The sequence below is a fragment of the Puma concolor genome, chromosome C1 (assembly GCF_028749965.1).
Source record: "Puma concolor isolate L17-30 chromosome C1, mPumCon1.1.hap2, whole genome shotgun sequence".
NCBI classification, from domain to species: domain Eukaryota; kingdom Metazoa; phylum Chordata; class Mammalia; order Carnivora; family Felidae; genus Puma; species Puma concolor.
This window is the reverse complement of record NC_141674.1, coordinates 208,139,532-208,151,471: the sequence shown is the minus strand read 5'-3', so window position 1 is coordinate 208,151,471 and position 11,940 is coordinate 208,139,532.

Here is an 11,940-nt window from a genome sequence, read left to right as displayed (position 1 = left end):
CTTACACATAATAGTAATAGCAACTAACGTTTGAGTATTTACCATATACAAGGCGCTATTCTGAGAAATATATGTTTAACATAATTGTATTTTATGTTTATCACTGAAACTACATAGAACTTGAGGTTACATTTTTAGACTGATCCTTACATCTCCTCTACCTGTGGATAAATGAAAACAAAAAAGATGGATGTTAACTAAACTTATTGCAGTCATCATTTTGAAATATATACCAAACCATTATACACCTTAAACATATACAATAACATATATAAATCACAGTACATCTTAAATTTATACAATCCTCTGTGTCAACTATATTGCTTCTTTTTAAAAAAAATTTTAATGCTTATTTATTTTTTGAGAGAGAGAGGGAGACAGAGCATGAGCAGGGGAGGGGCAGAGAGAGAGAGGGAGACACAGAATCGGAAGCAGGCTCCAGGCTCTGAGCTGTCAGCACAGAGCTCAACGTGGGGCTCGGACTCATGGACTGTGAGATCGTGACCTGGCCGAAGTCAGACGCTTAACTGACTGAGCCACCCAGGTGCCCCAACTATATTTCAATAAGACTGAGAAAATAAATAAAATGAACTAATAAGCCAAAAAATTTAAAAAGAAAAAGAAAATAAGTAAATTTTTTTAAATGGCAGTTGTCAAACTTTCCCTAGTAATCTTTGTTTTCAGATTTCATGCCCACAGCTTATCATAACTTTCCATTTTTAAAAATTAGACTTACTTAAAAAACTGAAAATATTCTTTAGACGTCAAATTACTCTTCAATAATGACATTTTGATTAACAGTGTAAGGAACTAAAAGCATGAGGGTTACATTTCTTTCAGTGAAAACATGCACTTTGAAATCCTGAAGAACTGAGCTTAGGGTGAATTTATATGAGGCAAGTGTTCTCAAACTTTGGCCCAAAATATTTTCCCTCTCTGTTGTCTGTCACCATGGAGCTGGAGAAGATTCTCGGTAGATAAGGCAAAGTAGGAACCTGACAAAATGAAATCCGGTCCGGAGGACTGGACTGGAAATTTCCATAAAAAATGAAAAAGAAAAACAAAGGAATTGGTTGTCCCTTTCCATGAAAAGCTTAAATTCAATTGAACGTGTTCAATAGTAAGCCCTTTGGCAAACAAAATTAATGAAGATTCTTTTTTTTTTTTAATTAAAAAAATGCATGTATCCAAGCATTTTCAAGGTAACATCTACTCATTAAATTCTTAATATTTCCAACCATAAAAGAAAAAGAGTCTTGTGTTTCTCTGAGCCACTCAGAGTACTAGAATAAGATCTTGGACACAAGATCTGGTACACAAGACTGAAAAATGAGTGTTTCTTGAGTGAATGAACGAATGAATGAATTCAAATGATTCTTTTCACTTTTTTCCAGCCACCTTTCCACATCTACACTAAGTCCTAAGAGACTATTTCTCACACAAAGAGTCCCTGTGACTCTGTTCAAGCCACTCCTGGTCTCAAGCAAGCATCTCAGAGCCTGCCCTCTCTTCCCTTCATGACCCACCTTGTCCTTGACCCCTCAGAGCCCCAGTTGCTCCCGTTGAACATGGTCTTTATTCCCACCACAGGAAGACCATTCCAGGGAACCACAGTCTCAGTTCAGGGCTTCATTTCATTTCCAATTTGTATGACAACAGTACCTGTAATGCCCTTCCTCTGCTGAAGGGTATTGAGAAGACATTCAAGATAATTGGTGGGGGGGGGGGGGGGGCAGGGCAGGGGCAGGTAGGATTTTAAAGAGTTTCACCTCTTTCCCAACTGAGAGTCCAAACTCATGAAGAATGTAAAACCTCAGAGGAATGCTCTTAAAACAGAGAAAAAATAATTGCATGATTTTCCTATTGTGGGAAACGAAAGAAAACTTTATAATATAGAAAGAAAAAAAATACCTGTGTTTGCACTCGATCGATATGAGTTCAAATCCTAGCTATGCTCCTGTCTGGTGATTCGACTTTGGACACTTCATAGAGCCTTGATCTCTCACATACAAGATGAATGTCACAGAGCCACTGAAGGACTGAATGAGATTACTAATTGAACAAAAGCAGAGGCACATAATGAGCATTCAGGAAATGTTAATCGACCTACAACACAGATGGTTTAAGAAGCAAAAGAAACAACCATTAAAACTATAAACCCTAAACTCTATGATCTCTGGTTGACTTTTGAGGGTATGCCTCAAGAAGCAATTTTATTTTCCTCCTCAGTAATGCATTGTCACATCTATAATCAAGACAATGGCTGGTAAAGAGTAGCTCTTACTTGGGGACCATAGAAGGCTACATAGAAGTGCAATATGGATTGCTTTTAGGGCAGAAAACAGTCACAACATAGAGAAATAACTCACCTGTTTTATAGCAAAGTCCAAAATAGTCACACTACATTTCTGGAAATTCAAGGGTGCGTGCGTGTCTGTGTGTGTGTGTGTGTGTGTGTGTGTGTGTGTGTGAAAGAGATAGAGAGAGAGAGAAGGGGGGTGCAACTATTCAAAGGTACCCTTAGACTATACTCCCCAGAGATGTGGAGGCCATGACCAAAACACTCTGAGAAATCACAGAAGTTTACATTCTAAGAGCAATTAGAGAACTGTCGAGGATAATTTTGTCTTACACTCTGATTTTAGAACCTAATCCCTGAAATAAAATCAGATCCCACTTCCTAGTGAAAATATGGATTCCCACAGTAAAATACAAACATTTGCCATTCACACGCTACTTGTAGATTTTTCCCTGATTTTTGTCTTTGTTTTAGTAGTATCATTTGATTTATCTGAAGACCAAAATTCCATTCGATCTTTTTAATTGACATATGGTGGTATGTCTTTAGCCTTCTGATGTGTGGCTAATTTTAAGCTGTCAAAGTCCAAAGACTAAATCATTATTGCCACAAACTAAGACCATTCGTTAAATGACAAAGAGAGGGTCAAAATAGCTTGACTTTGTGAATCTTGGTGCAGCATTGTTTCTCTGGTCTATAACATCTACTGCTGGGAAGCCTAAAGTTGTCCTCCTGTCTATGTTGAAGATGACCATATTGTTTGTGTGTGATTTTTCAGGATGTTGTATGCCTCCTCCTAGATCAAGAAAGACAAAGAAGATTTCAAGCTAGTTTTTTTTTTAATGTTTATTTTTGTGAGAGAGAGAGAGAGACAGAGCATGAGTGGGGGAGGGGCAGAGAGAGAGAAAGACACAGAATCCGAAACAGGCTCCAGGCTCTGATCTGTCAGCACAGAGCCTATGGGGGGGGGCTCGAACTCACGGACCACAAGGTCATGACCTAAGTTGAAATCAAATGGTTACCCAACTGAGCCACCCAGGTGCTCCATGAAGCTAGTTAGTTTTAGTGTTGCTTTTTATCATGGTAGAGGCCCATGAGGTGACCATGAATCTTAGAGCACTCCCCACTCTCCACCAGAAAAGATTTTTTTCATTGTCCGTCACTTATCCACAAACCTTAAAGGGAATTTGATCACTAGCAATATACATAAATATACCTTAACCATTTTCTCAATACCCAGAAATTAAATATAATCAGATACAATAACATCTTTACTTAATGATGACATTTTCTATATAAAAAAGTGCCATTGGGTAAAATTATACAACCCATCAATTTCAAGCATCTAGGGAAATTGAGTCCCTGAATAAAACTCACTATGGAGGCATACAAAAGTCGGGGCAATTCTCATTAAAAGATCATCCTACAATTTTTGGTGCTTCTTCCTATAACCTGAAGAAAAAAATCACAGAAAGGCAGAGATGTGACAGCAAAATATTTGTATTCTGCTCTCTGCAGTGGGAAAGAGAAAGCCGTGTTACTTCTCCTTCCCTGAATCAACCGTTGTAGCACATCTCCAGGCAACCTCTTCAGGCTGGCTTAGTACCTTCCATGGGTGTCTTTAATGGAGATTCATTATAAAGCTGAGAAAAGGTCAGCCCCTACAGAGCCACACCTAGAAAGAAACTCAGTCAGCCCATACTACCAAAGGAAGTGAAATTAGATTGCAATCACACTAAGTTGTGTCGCTCCAGCTTCTTGAATTGGTCACGTGGCTGTTCACGGCCAAACTTCCTGGAGGAGTTGGTTTACCATGACAGTGACCTATTTCTCAACGTGCATCAACCTGTTTACACCTGTGGTATCTCCAACCCCACCATTGTACAAATTCTGCATTTTAACAAGTAAACTTCAAAACGGGTTGGGGAGTGGGTGCCTGAGTGACTCAGTCAGTTCAGCGTCTTGAGATTTCGGCTGAAGTCATGATCTCGCAGTTCGTGAGGTTGAACCCCGCGTTGGGCTCTGTGCTGGCGGCACGGAGCCTGCTTGGGATTCTCCCTCTCCCTCTCTCTCTGCCCCTCCCTGCTCTCAAAAATAAATAAATAAACAAAAAAAACCCCAAATTCTGCATTTTATAGATATGAATAATCTACAAGTCGTCAAAAGGAAGCTTCTGCCTCTCCATCTCTCCATGGTTGACCTTCTTCTCTTTCTGGAAAACCTCTGCTGGCTTGGTTGCTGGGCATTCTGCCATCCTGATTTTGCTTCTTGGACTGCTCCCACTCTTTCTGCCTTTCCTCTTCCAACCCCAAGAAGTGCTGGTCCCTGAAGGAATGCTCTTTGCCCTTCTCTCTATTTCCATGCATCCTTGGCTACTTCAGTCATGCTCAAGGTTTCAAGCCCATGGATTCATGTGCATGGCTCCCAAACCTCCCAAGTCTCTAGCCCCGACTTCTCTCAAAAGTTCCCATACTGACCTTCCAAATGCTTTCTGGATAATCATGTCAACAACTCCAACTCAAAATGCACAATGCAGTAAATCATTTCCAGGACTTACTACCTGTTTTTATTATTTGCACTTCCAGCCTCTCAGTTACGCAGATTCAAAACCTTGGAGTCATTCTCCACCCCACTCTCTTCTTCATTTTTCCAACTGTCAGCTAGGTGCAAGACCTTGTCCATTTCAAGTCCTCAGAGTTTCCAGCTTCTGTGTCTCCACTGTACCTGCCATTGGCCCAGTCCAGACACTTCTCTCCTGCCACCAGGAATCCTGTTTTCTTTACCTCCCTCTTCTATTTTCTTCAGTTTATCTTACAGGATGGGAAAAATCGTAATGATGACATCGTAATCATGATGACAAAAACTGAGTCTTTATCATTGTACAACCAGTGCCTAGCAGGCTCCATCCTAAATATTAATATTTTTAATTTGTGTAAGTGCAGCTCTGATCATGTGATCTTTTCTTTTTCTCTGGCCTTCAGTGTTTTCCCAATTAAAGAAACACTCTTTTGGGGCGCCTGGGTGGCGCAGTCGGTTAAGCGTCCGACTTCAGCCAGGTCACGATCTCGCGGTCCGTGAGTTCGAGCCCCGCGTCAGGCTCTGGGCCGATGGCTCGGAGCCTGGAGCCTGTTTCCGATTCTGTGTCTCCCTCTCTCTCTGCCCCTCCCCCGTTCATGCTCTGTCTCTCTCTGTCCCAAAAATAAATAAAAAACGTTGAAAAAAAAAAATTTTAAGAAACACTCTTTTGGATAAATACTGACCATGTTAACAGAAAGAGATCTCAGAGAGTGACTGGTGACCTAAAGTAAGGTAGAAAAGCTAGGGTTCTACCTATAAAACCTATAAAGTATGTTAGGAGACAGATTTTTAAGGAAGGATAATGTGTTTGGGTTTTGACCTCAGGAATTTGAAATGCTTATGGGATATTGGATGGAGATAGCCACAGGCATTGGTACTCAAGAGAAAGATCTAGGCTAGATCTGAAGGATTTAGAGATAGAAAGATAGTTCAACATGCTGTTGAGTGTTTCCCCTCTGGAGCCAGACTGCTGGGTTCAGGTTGCATTTCTCCTGCTAACTATAACTAGCTCTGAGAACCTCTCAATGTTCTTAATTTCTCTGTGCCTCCCTTTCCTCATTTTTAAAATGGCTTTAAAACCTCTATCTTTTAATTTGTCATAAGAATTAAATATCATGAGAACAGTGCCTGGCATATAGTAAACACTAGATAGGTGTTTGTTATAATTATTTACATAATAATTGAATATTTGAGCATGAATGAGATCACCCAAAGAGAAAATATGAAAGAAGGAAAGAAGAAAGAAAGAAAGAAAGAAAGAAAGAAAGAAAGAAAGAGGAAGAAAGAAAGAAAGAAAGAGAAGAAGGAAGGAAGGAAGGAAGGAAGGAAGGAAGGAAGGAAGAAAGAGAAAAGAAGAAGAAGACAAGAACATGATGAGAGACTGTCCTGATTCTGGCCCAAACTAGGTACTAACTACAAAAATGATAATACATAGTTCTGACCTTCGTGAGGTTTATGATCCCACGGGAAAGGGCATAGCTTCTGTAGCTGAGACATGAGGACCGTGTAATGAGAAAACAAAAAGGAGAAAGCTTTGAAAAAGAAAAAAATCTCTCTATTCAAGCACGATGTCCAGTTCTTGGGCAGAAGTTCTAAGTGAAAAAGGGAAAACAAGAGGAGAGAGAAAGCATTCCTTCCATGTCAGGGCTCAGAATATAAAAATGATAATCGGTGTTGGTTTCTTCATCATCTGGAGCCCCAGCCTAGAACAGAACCTCCAGCATTTACCCACAAAGGTCCTCACCTGGAACCTAGGAGCGTCAGTGCTGGGAGCATGCTGCACTGGGGACAGCAGTGGGGGACTGGCGGGGGGAAGGTGCTGTCCGTGACCCACTCTGGTGCTGGAGCTAGGCTGAAACATGCAAAACAAACAAACTAACGAACTAACTAACGGCCAAAGCCAGTAAGCTGCACACAGGACAATACATTGAATCCTGCTTGAATATTTCCCTCCTCCTATTTATAGCTTCTTCGCCTTTATTAAAGTTTCCAGTGATGTCACATTACACTGCTTTGGGGGAATGTGTTTACTTCTGCCAGCTCGGATCCATCCCCCCGCAAAGAGCAGTAACTGCCGGGGTTTGGCCGAGAAAAAAGAAGCTACTTCCTGGCAAGGTTTGTGGGGCCAGCAAATGGAGCACCAGTGACTCAGAGCAGGGAAGGTCAAGATGAGAAGTCCTTCCAGGTCTTTTGTTTTCACTAAGCCATGGCAGAGCCCTCCGTGACTGTACCCACCATGGGGATCCTGAACCAAATGTTAGGAAAGCTGAGTTGTGATCCCAGCTCTGATCCTGTCTCCCTCGAAGACTTTGAACAAGTCAGTTAACCACTGTGGGCCTTAATTTCCTCACCCTTAAACAGAAGGGTTGGGTTAGATGGTATAGAAGGAAACTTCCAACATTCTGTAGATCTCTAATGTCATAGTGCCCTGCATTCATGTGATGGGCAAGGTTTTGCTGCAACAGAAAAGAAACCCAACTTCTCAATACTTAACATAGCTTATATGACTTTTTAAAGTATTTATTTATTAATCTTGAGAGAGAGAGAGTGAGTGTGAGCAGGGGAGGGGGAGAGAGAGGGAGTATCCCAAGCAGGCTCCACGCTGTCAGCACAGAGCCTGATGCAGGACTCGATCTCATGAACCGCGAGATCATGACCTGAGCCAAAATCAAGAGTCAGACACTCAACCGACTGAGCCACCCAGACGCCCCTCCCACGGCTTGTATGATTACTACCTCACACAAAGTCAGCTGCAGGTTTGGGCAACTCTCCAGAGCAATTGCCTTCCACAAATTACTCTTCCAGGCTGATTCATGCTCCAACTATTATTTATACCACCTGGAACATATGGTCTCACTAGTTTCACGCAAGGGAGAAAGGAACTAGAGAATCATACCTGGGCTTTTCACTGACTCTGCTGACATGTGACATACATCACTTTCACTCAGTTTACATTGACCAGAATGAGTCATATCCTTGACCTGGTGTTAGAAGAGGAAGGGCCCGAGAAGGGATTGAGAAGTGGAAATTTTCCACGTTCTCAGAAGGAGAGAAGAGCTGGATGTTGGTACGTGCTAGTAACATCTACACACAGCTCCCCATCGAAGACAAAGTCTTGTTATTTTTCCAGTTGCTTCACATGCACTCAGTTCTGACAGTGTTTCGAGGTCAATAGAGAAGATGTTACTATCTTCCTTTTACCGAGGAGGAAACCCAGAAAGGCTAGGCAACAAATATGTCGCAAAGCTGCCTAATGTCTGGGATGGCACTGGATTCCAAGCCTCATGCTCTCTGCTTCCTGCTGGTTTGAAGAATCGCTGATTTATATCAAATGACCTGGATTGGAATCCTGATCCTTTATTACACTGGCCAGCAATTACCTTCTCCGAGCCTCAACTTTCATACCTACATTAACAGCAGCGGAGATCTAGTTCAGAGTTTGCTTGAGAGGATTAAGTAAGATAATCAAAGGGAAAGCACCTATCCCAGAACAAGGCAAATACTGAGTAAACAATACGTTCTGTCCTTTTAAGTACACCACAGTGTCGTCAAATGTTTCAAAGACATAAACTATGTATTCTCACATCCAGAGAGCCCTGCACACAGGAAGATTCCACTAATGTTATAAGTTAACCAGAAACAGCGTTCTTTTTATCGGAAATCATCTCTGGGAAGACTCTGACCACTTTGGCACCTAAGCAGATGTTGTGTTTTCCCAGCACCTGGTGACGTGCCCAGAATGGAGCAGTAGGAGCTCAAAGCACTGGGTGACATGTGTGCTTGACATGTAATACGTGCTTCGTAAGTATTATGCATCGTGGTTTCTCCTTCCTTTTTGTCGTTTTCATTCCTTTCATGGAATGGTGGGTAGCAAAAGAGGAAAAGGAGCGAGGCTGGGGAAAGAGACGCTGCGGACTGAATATTTGTGTGCCCCGCCCCCAAATTCACATGTGGAAATCTACCCCCTCCCCCCCATATGACGGTATTAGGAGGTGGGGCTTTGGGGAGGTGATTCGGTCATGAGGGTGGGGTCCTCATGAATGAGATTAGTACCCTCAAAAGAAGAAGCCAGAGAGTTAGCTTCTTCTTTTTCTGTCCTGTGAGGATACAAGAAGTCAGCCATCCACACACCAGAAGGGGGTCATCACCAGAATCCGATCACACTGGAGGCCTGATCACAGACCGCCAGCCTCCAGAACTATGAGAAATATATTTCTGTTGTTTATAAGCCACCCAGTCTATGATATTTTGTTATAGCAGCTGGAACAGATGAAGACAAGAGAGAACATGCCATACACCATCTTTGAACAGGGGGTGGAAAACCAGTAAGGACAGAAAAGGGTATGGCTATTGATGTGAAGAATTTTTTTTTTTTTAATTAAAAAAATTTTTTTAATGTTTATTTATTTTGGAGAGACAGAGACAGAGTGCAAAAGGGGGAGGGGCAGAGAGGGGGAGACCCAGAATCCAAAGCAGGCTCCAGGCTCTGAGCTGTCAGCGCAGAGCCTGACGCGGGCTGCAAACTCACGAACCGTGAGATCATGACCTGAGCCGAAGTCGGAGGCTCAACTGACCCAGACACCTAAGTGCCCCGATGTAATGGATTCTTTCATCACGTTCCTTAGCAATAAAATACAAGTTAAGAAAAGAAATCCCTAGAGCTGGGAGAACAGAATTTCAGCCCTATGGTGAAGGGGGCAGGAGAGGAGCAAAGAGAAGGAAGAAGAGGTTGTGCAGGACAAAAGGACAATGTTGTCCCTGCCTCCCCTCCTCCACACCATGAATGGAGGCTACTGTGGCTTGAAGCTCTTCGTTGCCTGTGTCAAAGACCAAATCCCAACTTCCTAAAGTTGCTCTAATGATCCAGTGCCATGGGGCCATGGGCTCCTCCTTCAAACAAGTGACCTTGGCTGGTTATCTCCATGGTAACAGCTCACATCCCAAACTGTTCCTTCCTGTGTGGGAAGAAACATTTCGGAAATGGAGAAAGGCAAAACCGAACAGTAGCTTTTTTTCTCTTATGACCCTTCTTCTTTGGCTAGTCGTACCCTTTTCCTGACCATTGCAGTCTCCTGAGGAAACCGTGCACAAAAGAGACAGTTCAGTGACTTTATTTGCAGATGTCCATCCAGGACACAATTTAAAAAGTAGAAGCCGGGAGCGGCTTTTCCTTCAGTTTCATACAGCACTTGGTATTTTTCACACCCCCCCCCCCGCCCCCAAAGGGAAAGGGCAGTATGTCCTCCTCGTGGTGGAAGAGAGGGACGGCAGGTCAGAGAGGTGGGGTGCTTTCCGCACAGGCGCGGAGCAACAGAGCCACGGAGTTAGGCTAGAAAGCCAGACATAACAAGACTGAGCCTCTACTGAAGCCCCATTCACACCCCGCCTGCCTGCGGTCCAGCCCCTGCCTGAGCGGCCAGCCTGGTCAACGAGCTGACCTATCTCCCTCCAGCCCTAGACTCTGCCTCCTGTCCCATAAAGCCATGACACTCCCGGTGATTTTCTCCAACAGGATGCCTAGATGTGGGGCAACCGCGTTGTAAGCTCACTGTTCTGTCTGTTCCACAGCGTCTATGATCAGAGTGACATTTTGCAGGATGGTAACTGACTCTTCCTCAGCTGAACCCCGGAAGTGCCTGCCTGAACACAAAACCCTCCAGTTGTGGATCTCAAATGCACCATGGGGTCTACTTTCCAACCAGAATCACAAGCCAAGAGCACTCTTTCCCTGGCCGGATTTCAGCCTTTCCCGGTAGTTTTGATCCCATGATTCTGTCCGTGAAAGAAAACTTTTTCTCTGCAGCATCCCTGCCTGACTTTGACGTACAAAGGTGTAATTAGAACAAGCAGGATGATCCATTTACCTCATCCCTAACATTTCAGTGCTTTAAAATATGTTTCTAATATCCTAGGTGCATAGGGCCAAATTCTCTTCTCAGTTTTTCACATGCATGAGTAAATCCACACAGACTAAACCCCTTGGGCCTTAGGTTTTGCTTAGAAGTTCTTTTTTTTAAAGAAAACAAATATTCCATTAAAACGACACAGTGTACTCTTCATATTTTTAGGACAATTAGAGTTTAGAATTCCCTCTTCTTCCGCCCCTGGTTAAAAAGAAAAAAAAAAAAATCTTAACTCTTCCTTCACCAAGAATGACATGAAGCCAGGATTAATGGAAAGGCTTTCTTTTCAGATAATGTTCTCATGTTATGTTGTCAAAATACCAACTGGTGACTTGAGATCCTTGATGCGCTTTGGGAAGAATCCAGGCTGTCCTTTTGCCAGATAAATACTTTAGGGAGACAGTTATTTGTGAACCTAATGGAAACATTTACTTGAAACAGAAAAGCTAAACTCACAGGAAACAGAGAAACATAAAAGTAAGGCCCCTCTCTACCAAATGCTTGTCTCAAAATGGGTCACCGGTTTTGGTCATTTTTCTTTAGGACTTCCGACTGTGGAAATAGCAATCATAAAGGAGAGGTCGCAGCATCCTGGCCGCTGGCCGGGCCTCAGCCCGTGCGCTGGAGCGAAATCAACACCAAGTGGGAGGAGCTAGACAGTCAGGTGACTGGGACCGGAAGGAGCGCGAAGGCCGACCCACCGCGTGGGCGCTTCGCTTTGCCCCTAAGCTTATGTTGCTGCGTGTGCTGCAGCTCGCTGCCCCTTAGTCTGTGCTGCCGTGGCCACTTGTGGATAGTGTTTGTGTAGCCAACGTGCAAATCAAATGTTTTCCGGCGACCAAATTTGGAGCAACATCTTTACAGCAATTGCCATGTCACAGGCGTGTTCAAATTCAAGGGTCCCACAGCCCCCAAATTTAAAATGAGAGGTGGATGCAACACCCATCTACAGTTTTATTTTGTTTTGTTTTATTCATGGCAAAGCATATCAAAGGATGGGGAAGCCCAGCCCTGCTCACTCCATGATTCAGGCAGAAATAAGATACAACTTCGTGTGAGTCTGACTCGGAAGATGATCCGGATCCAGAGACGGCTTGGAAAATGGCTGGCATGTCCTGGAAACTAGGAATTATATTGAAGACTCCAAGACAGAACCCATAA